Below are 19,896 nucleotides of genomic sequence, written 5' to 3'. Positions count from 1 at the left end.
GATCAAGAATAATATTCACTTTTTTCTATAGATTCATGGGATGTGGATGTCGCTGGCTGGGCCAGCGTTCATTGCCCGTCCCGAACAGGTTTGAGAAGCTGGTGGTGATTGCCTTCTTAAACCTCTGCAGTCCTCGGAGTGTAGGAGTTTAGGTCTTTGGTCTGCCTTTGGACTAAGGCTGTAATGAAGTGAGGAGCTGAGTGACCCTGGCAGAACCCTGACTGTCAGTGAGCAGGTTTTTACTGAGCAAGTACTGGTTGAGAGCACTGACCCCCCTTCCATCATTTTACTGATAATTAAGAGTAGATTTATGGGGCAGTAATTGATTGGTTTGGATTTGTCTTGCTGGAGACGCCTGGGCAAAGTTCGCATACCAGCTAAATACCAGTGTTGTATCTGTACTGGAACAGCTTCGCTATGTCTGTCGTTTGTTCTTCATTGCCTGAATGTTGTCAGGATGTTGTGAAACTTGAAAGAGTTAAGAAAAGGGCAGTCCAGAACTAGAGGGCATAGGTTTAGGGTGAGAGGGGAAAGATATAAAAGAGACCTAAGGGGGATGTTTTTCACGCAGAGGATGGTATGTGTATGGAATGAGCTGCCAGAGGAAGTGGTAGAGGCTGCTACAATTGCAACATTTAAAAGGCATCTGGATGGGTATATGAATAGGAAGGGTTTGGAGGGATATGGGCCAAGTGCTGGCAGGTGGGACTAGATTAGGTTGGGATATCTGGTCAGTATGGACCAGTTGGACTGTGGGGTCTGTTTCTGTGTTGTACATCACTGTGCCTCTATGATCCATAGCCTTTACAGTATAAGTTATTTCTTGACATGGAAATATGCAATGATGATCACACAATGGTCAGCACCATTAGCTACCCCTCCATTGCTGAAGTAATCCGTGTCCAAATGCAGCAAGACCAGGATAACATTCATCAGCACTCCCAATGCACAGTGGCAGCAGAATGTGTAATGTACAAGATGCACTTCAATAACTCACCGTGGGTCATTTGACAGCATCTTTGACAGTACCACCTGCAAGGACAAGGGCATCAGACACATTGCAACACCACCACCTGACAGATCCTTTCCAAGCCACTCATCATTCAGACTTAGAAATATATTGCTACTCCTTCAATGTTGCTGGGTCCAAATCCTGGAACTTCCTCCAATTCAATTCAAAAGGGTAATTAGGGCAGGCGATAAATGTTGGCCTGGCTATAGAATCATACAATCTCTGTAATATGAAAGTAGGCCATTAGGCCCATCAGGTCTATGCTGCCCCCCCCCCCCCACTCCTCCCCAAAGACCATCCCACTCAGATCCATCCCCCTACCCTCTCACTGTAACTCTGCATTTCCCATGGCTAATCCACTAGCCTGCACATCCCTGAACACTGTGGGCAATTTAGCATGGTCAATCCACCCAACCTGTACATCTTTGGACTGTGGGAGGAAACCGGAGCATCTGGAGGAAACCCACGCAGTAATGTGGACAAGATGCAAATTCCACACTGGCAATCGAATTGAACCCGGGTCACTGACACTGTCAGGCAGCGGTGCTAACCACCTATCAATGCCCAGAGTGTTGTGTGGCTTTGTAACTGCGTCAGGAGGCAGTAGAAGCAGGATCAGTGAATATTATTATGAGGTAGATAGATTCTTAGGAAGCAGAGAAATCAAGGGTTATCAGAGGGACAGGAATGTGAAATTTGAAACACAACCAGGTCAGCAATGATCTTATTGAATGGCGGAGCAGGCCTGAGAAACTAATGACTGACTGCTGCTTCTATTTTGTGTGTAGCCAGTGTTGATCACAAAGCTCAACGGTAATGGTAGATGACCCAAACCCTCTCCAGGAAATGGAATACAGCAAACATTGTTTTAACTGGTTCCTTATGAATTGGCGCTCTGGATAAATCGGCAAAAATTATATCTCTCAAATACCGTGATGTTTGCTGTATCATTCTGTCCAGTTAATGTAGTTTATAAAATTATCCACCTTAATGTAAATATATGTGTTGTTCAATCGATTGGCCATGCAAAATATCAACAGTTGATTCAATTTGGAGTCAATTTCTCCTAATATGCCACGATGTCCAAATTGTCAGTTGAGAGTGCGAGCGAGAAGGCTCTCTGCTGGTAAGTTATATTTCAGTTAAAGTTGCATTATTATTAAAATAATTTATGCTGTAAGTAAACAATAACTGTGATTGTATACCCTTGCATTGCGTTTCTATTACTTAGTGTGTGGTTCTTCATTGAGTATGTGGACCTCCTGATTATCTGGAATATTTGATCAATTGGCACACTCCTGGTCCCATAACTGCTGGTTAGTAAAACATTTGCTGTACTTTTAAAGTGTAGTCATTCATACAGGAAACATTATAGCCAATTTGCATCAATGATATGCGAATTGCTGGGTAACTTGCTTTATTATGTTGGTTGAGGGAAAAACAGTCAACTGAGATGCTACCTTTTCAATTCTTTAACTGGTGCTGCAAGTTGTTTTATATTTTTAATAGAGGTCTTGATTTAGTGCTTCATCAGAGAGATGGCACCTCTGACAGTGTTGCACTCCCATCACTACTACACTGCAGCTTCAGCCTAAAGATTGCATTTAAATCTTTGGAGTGAAAAATGAATGTAGGACCTTCTGGGCTCTGATGTGAGGCAGCTTCAAACTGAGCCATAGCTGACACCATTATAAAACAGTGAAGGGGTTTGCATAAATCCCAGAAAATCTTAATGCTGACATTTTAATACATTTAGGTAAAAACAGATGCTGGAAACCAGATTCTGGAATAGAGTGGTGCTGGAAAAGCACAGCAGTTCAGGCAGCATCTGAGGAGCAGTAAAATCGACGTTTCGGGCAAAAGCCCTTCATCAGGAATACAGACCTATATTCCTGATGAAGGGCTTTTGCCTGAAATGTGGATTTTACTGCTCCTTGGATGCTGCCTGAACTGCTGTGCTTTTCCAGCACCACTCTATTCCAGACTTTAATACATTTCCCAGAATTTCAGATTGGACTTTGCACACACGTTTCTCTCAGTCCCAGATTGTTCAGGTTATATCTGTCTTCTCTCTCCAAACAACTCACAGTGAGGCCACCCTGACCAACCATCACTCCACACTGGCTGAACTCACTGAGTTAAAATCCTGGAACTCACTTCCTAACAGCAGTGTCGGTGCATGGGCCTGTTCAGTTACTGGACCCTCCCAGTGCCTCAGATGGATGTAAATATAATCTTGTATAAACAAGAAATGCCTTGGGTTTTTGTTTTGTTCTCAAAATGCAAAGACTGTATGGAATTGAACTGCTTTAGTGACTATGTAGGCATATAAAGATTTTTTTAAACGAATAAAGTATATTTTTGAAATGAAAAAACACTTTGACAAGGGATGCACTAAAGCTTGGAGCAGCAGCTGCCAAGGTGCAATGGGGAAGGGCCACCATCTAAGGTCTTTTTGCCAAACTTAAATGGGGGTCTGTTTAGTTATCAGACCCTCCCAGCATCTCAGAGATATATATATATATATATATATATATATAAATACAGTTTGGTATAACTATGATATGCCTTGGGTTTGTTTCTTTGACATATGTAAAGACTGTACAGAATCAAACTGCTCTAGTGACTATGTTTAAGATATTTTTATGGATAAAATAAATTTTTGAAATTAAAAAAAATCACTTTGAGTGCAGCAGTTCAAGAAGGAAGCTGACTAGGGAGTCCAAAACTAGAGGGCATGGGTTTAAAGTGAGAGGACAAAGATATAAAAGGGACTTAAGGGGCAACGTTTTCACACAGAGGGTGGTGCATGTATGGAATGAGCTGCCAGAGGAAGTGGTGGAGGCTGATACAGCTACAACATTTATAAAATATCTGGATGGGCACATGAATAGGAAGGGTTTAAAGGAATATGGGCCAAATGCTGGCAAATGGGACTAGATTAATGTTGAATATGTTTGGCAAGGGTGAGTTGGACTGAAGGATATGTTTCTGTGCTGTACAACTCTATGATTCTATGACTCTATTACCATTCCATAGGAATATTGAGAAACGGGCAATAAATATCGCCCATGATAATGACGCTCACATACCGTGAAAGAATAAAAACATAGAAACATAGAAGATAGGAGCAGGAGGAGGCCATTCGGCCTGTTCAGCCTGTTCAGCCATTTGTCACGATCATGGCTGACATCCAAATTAATAGCCTAATCCTGCTTTCTCCCCGTAACCTTTGGTCCCATTCGCCCCAAGTGCTGTATCTAGCCACCCCTTGAGTACAAAATGAAGAGTTCTCATCACAACCAGGCTGATGAGACTTGAACCAGGATGGTTTAGATAGAAGTAGAAAGCCTAAGAACCAAAAACATCAGGTTAATATGCTTCTTTTGATTCCTTTTAACCTCCCTGAGCAAGATAGGCAGGAACCACACAGCCAGTGAAAGGTGTACAATACTATCTGACCAGTCTGAATCTATCCCACAGCTGACTGGATGGTGGCTTCCTAGTTTCCAGATAGCCCACTGTTTTTCATTTCAGCAAGTGAGCTGCTGAGTATCAAAGTGAACTGACTTCTAGCTTCTTGTAAAAAAAAATCTTAAATTTGATTCTCAACAGTTTTTGCATTCAGAATTTGAATTTTAGAAAATGGTGTCTCTTAGTATAATGCCTGAGCTACATTTTGTGCTTCTGCTATGTACGCAGATACAAATGATCTTTGAGGTCTTATTCCCCTAAACAGGCAGTCAGGTGTCAAACACCACCCAATCCCTCCACTCATCAATGAACACTAATGGACTATCAAGTGATCATAAACCATGAGCACCTAAGAGCTGCAAACAGCAACAGAGGACCCAGGATCAAATGGATAGTCCAGTACTTCCCCCACCTGCTGTCTTCCACCTGGCTATCAGACGTTGCTCCAACATTAACACAGGTTTCGGGTAACCAGAGGCCATGAAGCTTTGTAGCACACCAGAGCAGCAATCCAACGGTCATTCATTCATTGAATGACTCTCTTCCAGTCTCAGGGTGAATCTGTAGGTGGCTCTGCACTCTGATGCAGCTTCCACAGGCTCTGTTACACTTGGGGAAGAAGGTTGCTGCAGGAAGGGGTGGGTGGGGCGTTGGTGTGGCTGCAGGAAGGGGTGGGTGGGGCGTTGGCGTGGCTGCGGGAAGGGGTGGGTGGGGCGTTGGTGTGGCTGCGGGAAGGGGTGGGTGGGGTGTTGGTGTGGCTGCGGGAATGGGGTGGGGGCGTTGGTGTGGCTGCAGAAAGGTGTGGGTGGGGCATTGGTGTGGCTGTGGGAATGGGTGGGTGGGGCGTTGGTGTGGCTGCGGGAAGGAGTGGGTGGGGCATTGGTGTGGCTGCGGGAAGGGGTGGGTGGGGCATTGGTGTGGTTGTAGGAAGGGGTGGGTGGGGTGTTGGTGTGGCTGCAGGAAGGGGTGGGTGGGGCATTGGTTTCACTGCAGGAAGGGGTTGGTGGGGCATTGGTGTGGCTGTAGGAAGGGGTGGATGGGGTGTTGGTGTGGCTGCAGGAAGGGGTGGCTGGGGCGTAGGTGTGGCTGTGGGAATGGGGTGGGGCATTGGTGTATGTGCGGGAAGGTGTGGATGGAGCATTGGTGTGTCTATGGGAATGGGTGGGTGGGGCGTTGGTGTGGCTGCAGGAAAGGTGGCTGGGGCGTTGGTGTGGCTGTGGGAAGGGGAGGGTGGGGCGTTGGTGTGGCTGTAGGAAGGGGTGGATGGGGTGTTGGTGTGGCTGCAGGAAGGGGTGGCTGGGGCGTAGGTGTGGCTGTGGGAATGGGGTGGGGCATTGGTGTATGTGCGGGAAGGTGTGGATGGAGCATTGGTGTGTCTATGGGAATGGGTGGGTGGGGCGTTGGTGTGGCTGCAGGAAAGGTGGCTGGGGCGTTGGTGTGGCTGTGGGAAGGGGAGGGTGGGGCGTTGGTGTGGCTGTAGGAAGGGGTGGATGGGGTGTTGGTGTGGCTGCAGGAAGGGGTGGCTGGGGCGTAGGTGTGGCTGTGGGAATGGGGTGGGGCATTGGTGTATGTGCGGGAAGGTGTGGATGGAGCGTTGGTGTGTCTATGGGAATGGGTGGGTGGGGCGTTGGTGTGGCTGCAGGAAAGGTGGCTGGGGCGTTGGTGTGGCTGTGGGAAGGGGTGGGTGGGGCGTTGGTGTGGCTGCAGGAAGGGGTGGGTGGGGCATTGGTGTGGCTGTGGGAAGGGATGGGTGCGGCGTTGGTGTGGCTGTGGGAAGGGGTGTGCGGGGTGTTGGTGTGGCTGCGGGAAGGGATGGGTGGGACGTTGGTGTGGCTGCGGGAAGGGGTGGATGGGGTATTGGTGTGGCTGCGGGAAGGGGTGGGTGCGGCGTTGGTGTGGCTGCGGGAAGGGGTGGGTGGGGCATTGGTGTGGCTGCGGGAAGGGGTGGGTGGGGCGTAGGTATGGCTGTGGGAAGGGATGGGTGGGGCGTTGGTGTGGCTGTGGGAAGGGGTGGGTGGGGCGTTGGTGTGGCTGTGGGAAGGGATGGGTGGGGCGTTGGTGTGGCTGTGGGAAGGGGTGTGCGGGGTGTTGGTGTGGCTGCGGGAAGGGGTGGGTGCGGCGTTGGTGTGGCTGTGGGAAGGGGTGTGCGGGGTGTTGGTGTGGCTGCGGGAAGGGGTGGGTGCGGCGTTGGTGTGGCTGTGGGAAGGGGTGTGCGGGGTGTTGGTGTGGCTGCGGGAAGGGGTGGGTGGGGCGTTGGTGTGGCTGCGGGAAGGGGTGGGTGGGGCATTGGTGTGGCTGTGGGAAGGGATGGGTGGGGCGTTGGTGTGGCTGTGGGAAGGGGTGTGCGGGGTGTTGGTGTGGCTGCGGGAAGGGGTGGGTGCGGCGTTGGTGTGGCTGTGGGAAGGGGTGTGCGGGGTGTTGGTGTGGCTGCGGGAAGGGGTGGGTGCGGCGTTGGTGTGGCTGTGGGAAGGGGTGGGTGGGGCATTGGTGTGGCTGCGGGAAGGGATGGGTGGGGCGTTGGTGTGGCTGTGGGAAGGGGTGGTTGGGGCGTAGGTGTGGCTGCGGGAAGGGGTGGGTGAGGCGTTGGTGTGGCTGCGGGAAGGGGTGGGTGTGGCGTTGGTGTGGCTGCGGGAAGGGGTGGGTGGGGCATTGGTGTGGCTGCAGGAAGGGGTGGGTGGGGCATTGGTGTGGCTGCGGGAAGGGGTGGGTGGGGCATTGGTATGGCTGCAGGAAGGGGTGGGTGGGGCGTAGGTGTGGCTGCAGGAAGGGGTGGGTGTGGCGTTGGTGTGGCTGCAGGAAGGGGTATGCGGGGTGTTGGTGTAGCTGTGGGAAGGGGTGGGTGGGGTGTTGGTGTGGCTGTGGGAAGGGGTGGGTGGGGCATTTGTGTGGCTGTGGGAAGAGGTGAGTGGGGTGTTGGTGTGGCTGTAGGAAGGGATGGGTGGGGCATTGGTGTGGCAGCAGGAAGGGTTGAGTGGGGCGTTGGTGTGACTGTGGGAAGGGGTGGGTGGGGTGTTAGTGTGGCTGCAAGAAGGGGTGCGCTCTCCTTTCACTGATTTTGCCTGGTTTCTGCTTGTTCCCAACAGTAAGTCTGAAGGTGTTTGATATCTTCCTGGATGCTCGTCTTCCACTTCTCAGATGTCTGTGGGAATGCTGCACTTCGCCAATGAGGCCTTGAGGATATCCCTGAAGTGCTTCCTCTGCCCACCTGGGGCTTGCTTGCCTTTTCAGAGCTGGGCATGGAGCACGTGCTCGGGGAGTCTCATGTTGGCCATGCGGAAGACATGCGCAGTCCATTGTAGTCGAAAAGTGTGGTGCTGGAAAAGCACAGTAGATCAGGCAGCATCCGAGAAGCAGGAGAGTCAATATTTCGGGCATATGCCCTTCATCATCAGTCATGACATTCCTGAAGGTCTTATGCCTGAAACGTCAATTCCCCTGCTTCTCGGATGCTACTTGACCTGCTATGCTTTTCCAGCACCACGCTTTTCGATTCTGACCTCCAGCATCTGCAGTCCTCATTTTTCTCCCAGCCCATCGTAGCCGATTAAGAGTGGTTAGTGCCTTGATGCTAGAGATGCTGGTTGGACTGAGGATACTGTCTGTCTGTCTTCCCACTGGATTCGCAGGATCGTGAATGGGCAGCATTGGTGGTACTGCTCCAGTGCCTTGAGATGTCTGCTGTGGACAGTCCATGTCTATACAGGAGGGTGGGAACTACTGCAGCTCCATAAACCAACAGTAAGCAATCACTGGCACTCATTGTCCATATCCTATGCTCGTCCTATCACTTTCCTTAAGGATGATGGCCACTTGGCAGGTGAGGATCAGTAATGGAGGTGACCAAACATTGGAGATTTAAAATAATGCTAAACATTCATTAATAGTGACCGTGATTACAAGTAAATAGCTAATTGATTCCTTTGTGTGAAATGATAAAGTTTTATCCTTCCTTTCCCTGCTGTTTTAACATGGTGTGTCCTCTGTGACTTGATCAGCGCTGGAAGTGGTCTGAATGTTACCTTTCTAACATCACACGGACACTCGCTTCTGCGTTTTGAAGACTGCCCCATCTGCGCCTCAACCATGGCAGATTCAACCATCAGGGCAGGATTCAGCCTGTAGGACTCTGATTGAGGGAGGAGAAGTTGGAAAGCACAAGCAGAGAGCTCACTTCCATGTGCCCTTTTCCCGTCTTCCCTCTCCCAGCCCACCCGCACAATCCTGCTAGCCAGAAGCTGGAGAGTTGCACTTGAATGATGCACTGATCAGATAAAGCTGGGTTTTGTTCTCTTTTCTGTTTAAAGTAACAAGAAGCTACAGAGTCGTGAACACAACCCAGTCCATCAAACAAACCAGCCTATTATCCATTGACTCCATCTCTACTTCCTGCTGCCTCAGGAAAGCAACCAACATCATCAAAGGCCCCTCCCCACCCAGCTTATATGCTTTTTCATCCTCTTCCAGTGGGCAGAAGATGTAAAAGTTTGAAAACATGTGCAGATTCAAGAACAGTTTCTCCCTGTTTTTATCAGACTTTAGAAATGATCTCTCAAATATTAATTCTTATTTCAATCTCTGCAGCTGTCTGCACTCTGTTCAGCTACCCTGATGCACTTTATATGGTACGATCTGCCTGCAGAGCACGTAAAACAACATTTTCACTGTATCATGGTATATGTGACAACAATAAATCAATCAAACTGAGTGTGCAGGACATTGATGAGGACCTGAATGCACTTAATCGCTTGTGGTAATTGATGCTCCTTACAGCCAAGAACTCCATCTATGGACATGGGTATGTATCTGATATATCATGGCCCTCATGTTAGGAGTAAATAAATCAATCAATGCATAGGACACACAGGAGACAGAAAGGCCATTCAGCCCAAAATTTCAAATCTGGCATTTATGCTCCTCCTATTTATCCTCTTTATTCCTTTCTCCCTCTCTAATTTCCACTTCTATTTCCTCAACGCTATTTAACCAGTCCCTATGGTAGTGACTTTCACACTCTCACCACTCTGAGAGTGATGATGTTCCCTTAGAATTCCTTTTGGATTGCTTGGTGACCCTCTTACATTGCTGGCAGCTAGCATGCCTCTTCCTCAGGCGATTAAAAAGCATTCTCTGTGGATTCACTTTACATAATTTTCAATTATGTATTAATCAGCCCTTCATTGTTTTCAAGTGGGAGGAGACCCAGCATATTAATCCTATATACTTTATATATATTCCTGTTATTGTCTTTGTAACTCTTCTCTGCAACCTGTGCAATACTTTCATAAGCTTTAGTGCTCAGAACTCTCCCCTAATTTCTCTCCAGTAGTGTATACCCCTTCTGGAAATGCTGACAGAATCGGCTGCTACTCTCGAATAGCCAAGTAATGGAAAATGCGATTAGAGTGACTGCTGGAAGGGGGAGGCAGACAGTGCAGGAGCCGCCTGTGGCTATTCCCCCTCTCTAACTAAAGTATGCCATTTTGGATACCATTGGAGGGGATCACCTGTCGGCGACAGCACAGATAGGGCAAGTGGGGTCACAGCTGGCTCTGTTGTCCAGCAGAGAAGGTCAAAGTGCAGGAGAGCAGTAGCAATTGGGGATTTGACAGTAAGGGACTCAGATAGGCATCTCTGTGGTTGTGAGCAATGGTGAGTTGCCTTCCTGGGATGTCTCTGAGCAGCCACTGGATATGCTCAAAAGGGAGGGTGAGCAGCCAGAAGTTGGGGTACACCTTGGTACTAATAACATGGGCAGGAAAAGAGATGAGGTCCTAAAAATGGGAGCTCAAGGATTTGGGTATGAAATTGAAAAGCAGGGCCTCTAGGGCAGTAATCTCAGAATTACTCCCTGTGCCATGTGCCAGTAAGGCTAGGAATAGGAAGATACTACAGGTAGTTCTTCTATAATGTGATGGTTGCGTTCTTGTGCAACCATCATATTATAGAAAGATTGTGCTTTAGAAACAGTGCTTAAAGGGTTGATGATGTAATCATGTTACAGCCAACACATGTTTTAAAAGTTTGCCATTAGAAACAGTTCTGGATGTAAGTTTGCTCGGTGAGCTGGAAGATTCGTTTTCAGACGTTTCATCACCATACTAGGTAACATCACAGTGAGCCTCTGGTGAAGCACTGGTGGTATGGGCCCACTTTTTATTTATGTGTTTAGCTTTCCTTGGGTTGGTGATAGTGAGGTCTGCAGATGCTGGAGACCAGAGTTGAAAAGTGTGGTGCTGGAAAAACACAGAAGGCCAGGCAGCATCCGAGGAGCAGGAGAATCGACGTTTCAGGCATAAGCCCTTCTTCAGGAAGGATTGGGTTGGTGATGTCCATTCCTGTGGTGAAATCATTTCCTGTTCTTTTTTTTGGGGGTGTGGTAAATAGGATCCAAGTCAATATGATTGTTGATAGAGTTCTGGTCGATGTGCCATGCTTCTAGGAATTCTCGTGCATGTTTCTGTTTGGCTTGTCCTCGGATGGATGTGTTGTCCCACTTGAAGTGGTGTCCTTCCTCATTTGTATGTAAAGATACTAGTGAGAGTGGATCATGTCTTTTTGTGGCTAGTTGATGTTCATGTATCCTGGTGGTTAGTTCTCTGCCTGTTTGTCCAATGTAGTGTTTGTTAAGTTTGAAAGGTATTTTGTAAATGTTGTTAGTTTTGCTTGTTGTCTGTACAGGGTCTTTCAAGTTCATTAGTTGCTGTTTTAGTGTATTAATGGGTTTGTGGGCTACCATGATGCCAAGAGGTATCATCATGCAATCATGATAACACAAAAACAGGAAATGACATCACCACAGGAAATGATATCAACAACCCAAGGAAACCTAAACACATAAATAAAAAAAGTGGGCCATACCACCAGTGCTTCACCGGAGGCTCACTGATGATGTTACCGAGTATAATGACAAAACATCTGTAAACAAACCTTCCAGCTCAGTGAACAAGCTTACATCCAGAACCTCAACCTGAATACAAATCTTCTCAAAATGAGAAATAGCGTCCCAATTTGTAAATCGTGTTATAGTGAATTCACGTTACTGAAACACACGTTATAGCAGAATGACCTGTACAGTTAAATACATTGCTAAAGAGCTGGTGTAGGAGGGAAGGCTTCATTGGGATGTCTTCCGCGGTCAGTGAGACCAATATAAGAAGGACAGGTTACACCTAAATTGGAGGGGCACCAATAACCTGACAGGTTTGCTCGTGCCACTCAAGAGAGTTTAAACTAGTACGGCAGGGAGATGGGAACCAGAGCAATATGTCACAACATAAATTGACTGAAGAGGAGTCAGAGACTAAAGACTACAAGGAAGAACAGACAAGAGAGTTTACTGAACACCGTGGGACTGGCTGTTTGAGGTGTATTTGCTTTAGTGCAAGTAGAATGACAGGTAAGGCAGATAAACTTAGAGTTTAGATTAATACATAAAATTATGATGCTATAGCCGTTATAGAGACCTGCTTGAGAGAGGGACAAGGATGGCAGCTTAACATTCCGGGACTTGGATGTTTCAGGAGAGAAAGAGGAGGGATGTAAAAACATAAGGGAGTTGTATTACTGAATAAGGGAAATTTCACAGCTATACTGAGCGAGAGTACATTGGAGGGCTCATCCAGTGAGGCTTTATGGGTAGAGCTCAGGATTAGGAAGGGTGCAATCACTTTGATGGTATTGTACTACAGGCCTCCCAACAGCCAGCAGATGATGGAGGAACAGGTGTGTAGACAGATTATGGAAAAATGTAAGAACAACAGGTTTGTTGTGGTGGGTCATTTTAACTTGCCCTATATCGATTGGGACTTGCTTCGTGCCAGAGGCTTGGGTGAGGGCAATTTGATAGGTGTGTACAGGTTTTTTTTAAACAATATGCAAATAACCCAACTAGGGAAGAGGCCATACCAGACCTGGTATTGGGGAATGGGCCTGGCCAGGTGATCAAAGTTTCAGAGGAGAAGCATTTTTGGGAACAGTGACCAAAATTCTGTATTTTTGATTTGGAGATGCCATTGTTGGACTGGGGTAAAAGTTAAACGTAAGGTTCACTGGTCTGTAATTTCCCAGATTATCCCTGGTTCCCTTTTAAACAAAGGAACAACATTGACTATTCTCCAGTTCTTTGGGACCTCTCCTGTCTCCAAAGATGACGCAAAGATTTTGGACAAGGCTTTAACAATTGCCTTCCTCAGCTCCCTCAGCATCCTGGGATGGATTCCATCACGTCCTCGGAACTTGTCTACCTTAATGCTTTTCAAAACACCTAACACCTTTTTTATTTTGACATGCCCTAGAATCTCAATAAACCCCTCTCAATTCACCACCCGCCATATCCTTTGTGAATACCAATGCAAAATATATGTTAAGCATCTTGTCCACTTCTTCCGGCTCCACACATAAATTCCCTCCTTTGTCATGGAGTGATAGGGAAATTATTGGTAAAGATTTTTAGGGACAAGATTTTCTCACATTTGGAAAAGTATGGAACTTATTAGCAATAGGGAGCATGGTTTTGTACTGGGAAAGTCATGTCTCACAAACTTTACTGAGTTCTTTGAGGAAGCAACAAAGATGATTGATGAGGGCAGAGCAGTGGATATTGTTGTAACAGACTTTAATAAGGCCTTTGATAGGGTCCTTCATGGCAGGCAGATACAAACGTGAAGTTGCATGGGATAGATATTGAACTAGCTTAGTCACTGAAGACAGAATAGTAGTGGAAGGGTGTTTTTCTGACTAGAGATCTGTGACCAGTGGTGTTTCACAGGGATCAGTGCTTATATGTATATATAAATGATTTGGAAAAGAATGTAGATGGTCTGATTAGTAAGTTTGTGGACAACACAAACATTGGAGGAGCTGCAGATGGTGAGAAGGATTGTCAGAGGGTACAGCAGGATATAGATAGGCTGGAGACCTGAGTGGAGACGTGGCAGATGGAATTTAATCCAGACAAATGCAAGGTGCTGCATTTTGGAAGATCCAATGCAAGAGCAAAGTATGCAGCAAACGGCAGAATCCTTCTTGTGGCAGAACCATTAACATGCAGAGCAGCTGAGGCTTACAAATCCACAGTTCCCTGAAAGTGGCAACACAAGTTGAGAAGGTGGTCAAGAAGGCATTTGGCATGCTTTTCTTCATTGGTCAGGAAATCGGCAACTCACGATGCAGCTGTACAGAACTTTAGTTAGGCCACATTTGGAATATTGCGTGCTCTCTGGTCACAAATACCAGAAGGATGATGAGAGTTAGGAGAGTACAGGATGTTGCCTGGTTTAGATGGTATTAGCTATGAGGAGAGATTGGACAAACGTGGTTTGTTTTCATTTGAACATCAGAGGATAAGGGGCGACCTGATAGAAGTTTACAAAATTATGAGAGGCATGGATAGAATGGATAGTCAAGAGTCTTTTTCCCAGGGTAGAAATGTCAATTAACAGGGGACAGAGGTTTAAGGTAGAAGGAGGTAAGTTTAAATGAGATGTGAGAGGTAGGTTTTTTTTACAGAAGGTGGAAAGTGCCTGGATGTGCTGTCAGAGGTGGTGGTGGAGGCAGATACAGTAGCAATGAGAGGCATCATGACAGATATGTGAAAACACAGAGAATAGAAGAATAGATTCAGACTGTATAGAGGCAAGAGGTGTTTAGTTAGAAAGGCATCATGTGTCGGCGCAGTTTTGGTGGGCCAAAGGGCCTGTTCCTGTGCTGAACTGTTCTTTGTTCTTCTTTGCTCTTAATAGTTATGTGCTTGTTGTTATGGACCAGGCCCAGACCCCCTCAAAACATTTTAAGAAGATAGCCCAGACCCTAACTGTTCCAGTTGTTTCAGGTAGATGTAAGGTGGACATCCTAGAAGTGATGTGGATGATCAAACCACTTGGCTTCAAGTAAAACAGCATTTATTTACACCCCAACGAATGAAACACAAACAAAAGAAAATAGAATTTAGAATAACAATGATTTGAAAACCCGACTGACATGATAGCTCCCTGCAACTTAACAAAGACTTGTTCCGATTTCTTGCAACATCCCGTTAACTCGATGGCACAGTGGTTAGCACTGCTGCCTCACAGCGCCAAGGTCCCAGGTTCAATTCTAGCCTTGGGTGGCTGTCTGTGTGGAGTTTGCACATTCTCCTAGTGTCTCTGTGGGTTTTCTCCACGTGCTCTGGTTTCCTCCCACAGTCCAAAGATGTGCAGGTCAGGTGAATTGGCCATGTTAAATTGCCCTTAGTGTTAGGTATATCATTCAGAGGCAAATGGGTCTGGCTGAGTTACTCTTTGGAGAGTTGGTGTGGAATGGTTGGGTTGAAGAGCCTGTTTCCATACTGTAGGGAATCTAATCTAAACTCACTCCTTGGCAAAAAGGTAAATTCAAACTCAGGTTCTTACAAGACAGAGAGATGGCAAAGAGAATCAGCTAAGGATCATTTGCTGAATGGAACCTCTTTTTACTCCAGCAGCTTTTTCTCTAGGTCCCCAGCTAAAATCTAAACCAAACTAGAAAAATTCCTGAACTGCGAGAACCAGCCACTCTCTTTTCATTGTACAAGTGTTTTAAAATAAGCCTCAAGCCGTTTCCCTGATTGTTGCCTTTGGCAGTATCTAATTGCCATTAGCAAAGTGCCCTAACCCAGACAAATCAGAACCTCTGCCTTTTACAACCCCTTCTGAAAAAAATTCAAGGACAACATAACCTGGTTAAAGGAGCAGTATTGTCACTGTTTTTGACCAGGACAGACTCAGTAGGATGAAAGGTCATTCTCTGTGCTGCAGACCTCCATGACTCTAATAGTTCATGGATCACCGGCCCCCTGGAGTACCAGCCCTGAGGCTCAACATCCATATTGAGCTGAGCAGAGCTTGGAGGTCCCTGTTCCCTCTGATGGTAACTCTTACCCACTGCAGACACAGCCTCCAACCCCAGCTCCTGCTCTCTGTGAGATTTGAATCACCTTTTTAAATAAAGTGCATAAACATGTAAGAAACAATAGCTGAATGATTAAATGCTATAATGTCCTTACGAAAAGGATTGTGTCAGATTACCTGTAAAGGCATCAATTATTTTGAAGAAGATAATGGGTGGCATGGTGGCTCAGTGATTGGCATTGCTGCCTCACAGCACCTAGGTTCAATTCCAGCCTCGGGGAACTGTGTGTGGAGTTTGCATATTCTCCCTGTGTCTGTGTGGATTTCCTCTGGGTGTTCTGGTTTCCCCTCACAGTCCAAAGGTGTGCAGGTTAGGTGGATTCACCATGATAAACTACCCATAGTGTCCAGGGATGTGCAGATTAGGTGGGATAGCCATGGGAAATGCAGGGCTACAGGGATAGGGTGGTGAGGTTGGGTCTGGGTGGGATGCTCTTTGGAGGATTGGTGCGGACTCGATAGGCTGATTGGCCTGCTTTGACACTGTTGGATTTCAATGTGGCTGATCCTGTGCCAATGTGGATATCAGTCTTAGACGTTTGTGTGATGGAGCTGTCACCTGGGAGGAATGCATGAGTTAAACAAGCATGTGTCCTTCAAATACCTGGCCTCACCTTATGGACCGTCAGCCTCAGCTTGTGCATTTGTGTAAAAGCCCTTTGGGAGATGAAAGGCACCAATTCAAACTGACAAGCAGAAAAAAAATAATAGACGATATTCTGCAGATGACCAGGTTTCAGTTTCTGCTGATGTAGCCTCAACATGGACGTGTGCTGTGTGTCCCGTGACTGGGATTTCTGATTCTGCCTCCAGGCTCGTCTGTCCATCTCCAATGGTCATGCATTGGACCAGTCTCGAGAGTGTGGCGCTGGAAAAAGCACAGCGGGTCAGGCAGTCTCCGAGGAGCAGGAGAATTGACGTTTTGGGCATAAGTCTTTCATCAGGAATGAGGCTCACCCAGACTCATTCCCCTACCTTATTACTCTACATTACCCCTGAGTAATGCACCTCATCTACACATCCCTGAACAACGTGGGCAACTTAGCATGACCAATTCAACTAAGCTGCACATCTTTGGATTGTGGGAGGAAACCGGAGTACCCATAAGAAATCCGTACAGATATGGGGAGAATGTTCAAACTCCACACAGACAGTGCCCAAGGCTGTAATCAAACTTGGGTCCCTGGCGCTGTGAGGCAGCGGTGCTAACCACTGAGCCACTGGTGGCGAATCAAAGACAACGTGTGTGGAGGATGAGTGTTTGTGCAGGGCATGGGCAGTCTGCTTAGGGGAAGGTGACAGTCAGTGGGTGACTGTTCAGATAGGGATGTAAGGAGGCATCTTAAGAGAGAGAAAGAGAGGAAGGAAGGTATGTTGCTCTGAGGAGTAACGTGTAGGAGAAGGATGTGAAAGTCAGAGTGTAAAGAGTGGGATGCAACTTATCTTTCATCCTTGATATAGCCATTGAATCTAACTGATACTCTCCCTGTGTGGGGTACCACACTCTTCTTGCTGACCTTCTGAGTCACTTGTGTGCTTGAATGGTCTTCTCCTGTTGCCTGCTGGGAAGAATGTTTGTTTGTGTGTTCTTTCTGTCTACCAGCATGGCCTTCTGGGATACCTTAGAGCTGGGGATAGGGGAGGAGGGATTTCCTGCACTGATACTCTACTTGAACTTGATTTATTTATTGCCACGCGTATCTTGTTACTCAGCGTCATCTTAAAACATAGAAAAGTAAACCAAAGCATACAACATAAAGGCAGAAAAATGAAGAAGTAAAGAAAGTGTGCAACTTTACATTCCTATGCATAAAGTGCTCCGTCATGGGCCATGGACCTGGTGGCCGGGCATGAGACCCCTTCGCCATACCGCCATTGCTGGAACAAATGTTGTCACTCTTCAGTGCCACCTCACCTCCACCAACACCCTCACCACGATGAATCCCCACAGGACCTCACCAATGCAAACGCCGTCGAAGCACTACCGGGTACCACACTGGCCAAACTTGGCTCCTCCGGCATGAGTCTGCTTTGGGCACATCTCACCGATCCAGCTGCGGCTGATGCCTCCAGATCTCATAGTGGGCCCAAGTTCACATACTCCATGATTCTGCTTTGGAAGCAGACGCCACTGGGAACCCAAACTCGCTGACTCAACTCTGTGCTGCTAGGCCCACCCACCATTGCCGATGCTGTCACCGTGACCGAGCACTTCACCAAGAGGTAAGTAAAACAAAAAGATAAAATGAGAAGAGAGGAGAGAAAGGAAAAGAAATGAAAAGAAAAGCAGACAAGCCGGGGTCAAAAGCCCCACTCCACCACCATGTTAACGGAAGCATTGTTCATCTGTCTTCACAGTTCTATAACAGATCCATTCCAACACCCACCCACCCTGTGGACAGCCTTTAACTATTCAGTGTGGATTTCTCAGGAAACTCAGAAGTTAAATACCAATACCTGCCTAAGCTGAAAAAGCTTTTGCAAAGCTCACTTGAGCAATGTCCAGGTTCCCGTCTGGGCTGCAACCCTCTCCACAGTGTCAGTGGATCAGTCTCCAGCCCAGAGGGTTGTGTACACAGTTGCTGTTGACATTAGTGCTAAAGTAAGCATTGTTAGAAATGTCACTTTCATATAATAGCTTGAACCAATGCCTTTTCGACTTTTGCAGGTTGTTGCAAAAGATCCAATGGCACTACTGAAACATAAGCAGCCAGTACAGTAACAACATGAGAACCATCCAGAAAACATCACAAACATTTAGGTACTGCTGACATACACTCATTGCTATAACAAACAGCAAAGTGAAAATTACCAGATAAAATCATTTTCGTGACATTGTTTTAGGGACAAATACGAGCCAGGACACTGGGTAAGATTCCTTTATTTATTGTTGAATTGTGTTGTGGGGTGTTAAAGGGTTAGACTTTGTCTCACCTTATAAAGATGGCACCTCTAACAATGTAGCACCCCCTCAGTACTACACTGGAAGTTACAGCCAACATTTTGTGCTTACAACTTTGCATTGGGACTGTGAACTTGAGCAGCTGACTCAGCAATGGGATTGCTACCACTAGATCCTTTGTATTCCATGGCATTAGCATTAATAAGCTCTTTCTGCGTTTGGTGCACAGCTACTCCTTAGAGTCTACATTACTTTCTATCATCCAGACTTGAGGGATCAGTGTCACTATATCATTTGTGACTGATGATTTATTTTTAAGTGTCAACTAATGATCCAGAAATGATAGTGGCGATGTTGCATGCCCTCAAGCCATGCCCTTCTCCAACAGTACTCAGCTAAAGTTATTTAATGACTTGTCAAACCCAATCCATTAATGAGCAAGCACATTTCCTGCTGCTGCAGTTACTTTCCATAATCCCATTGCAGCTTATTGTTCAATTTACTTTGAAATTTGACGTTGTCATGTACTCTGTCTTCGAGCTTGGCAGTCAATAATAAAATATTAACATTTAAGAGAGGAAAAGGAGAGGGTTCTTTTCATACAGCAATGAGCTGTCTGCAAGGGGAATGGGAGCAGATTCAAGAGTAACTTTCGAAAAGGCTGCAGATTTGAAAAAAGGAATTTGCAAGACTTGGTGGAAAGAACAGGATAGAGGGAATATTTGGTTCATTCTTTCATCCATAATCCTAACACTAACCCTACTGCAAGATTATAACATACTTACAAATCAGGAGCAGGAGTAGACCACTCAGCCCCTCCAGCCTGCATCACCATTCAATACGATCATGGCTAATCTGATAACACCACATTCCCAACTACCCCAGGTAACCTTTCACCTCCTTGCCTATCAAGGAGCTATCTACCTCTGCCTTAAAAATATTCTCCTCCTGGTTTGCAAGGCAGAGTAACACCAACAGTGTGGGTTCAACTCTTGCACTGGCTGAGGTTACTGAAATAACCACAGAGAGGCCGGTATCCCCGCACCAAGTCACCCTTTAGTTATACATTACCAGTCCTTCACTTTAGTCCCACCTCTTTAGAAGCAGCTATCAGAATGGCAGTATCTCTGAAATGCCCCTTTTAAAATGTCAGCCAGGGCTTTCTGATTGGACCGTGTTAACAGCCCCATTCAGGGAACTCATATTCTATGAGGACCAGATGGATGACCTCATTACAATCACGACAGTTACCATGAAGAACTCTCCTTAACCCCTCCCTTCGCCTCAGGTTAAACCACCACCAGTTGTCTCTCTGTAATGAGACACCAGCCCTATGGTCTTGTAGGACGATGGTGGCTTTACCCTTTGATTAGGGGCCTTGTCCCTGGAGGATGTCCAACTCGAATTTCAATCTCACCCCTCAATTTCATCGCACACTACACTCAACTCCATTGTATGTCATCACTGCACTGACCAAAATATAATCAAATGGCCACTCTCACATTACTCAGCTGCTGTTATATCAGGTTATGTGCTGGGTGTTGTGAGCTGGGGTGGGGAAGCTGAGGCATTGGGATGTC

Source organism: Chiloscyllium punctatum, chromosome 10 (assembly GCF_047496795.1).
Source record: "Chiloscyllium punctatum isolate Juve2018m chromosome 10, sChiPun1.3, whole genome shotgun sequence".
Lineage (NCBI taxonomy): Eukaryota > Metazoa > Chordata > Chondrichthyes > Orectolobiformes > Hemiscylliidae > Chiloscyllium > Chiloscyllium punctatum.
The sequence above is the reverse complement of the archived record's forward strand: the minus strand, read 5'-3'. Positions refer to the sequence as shown.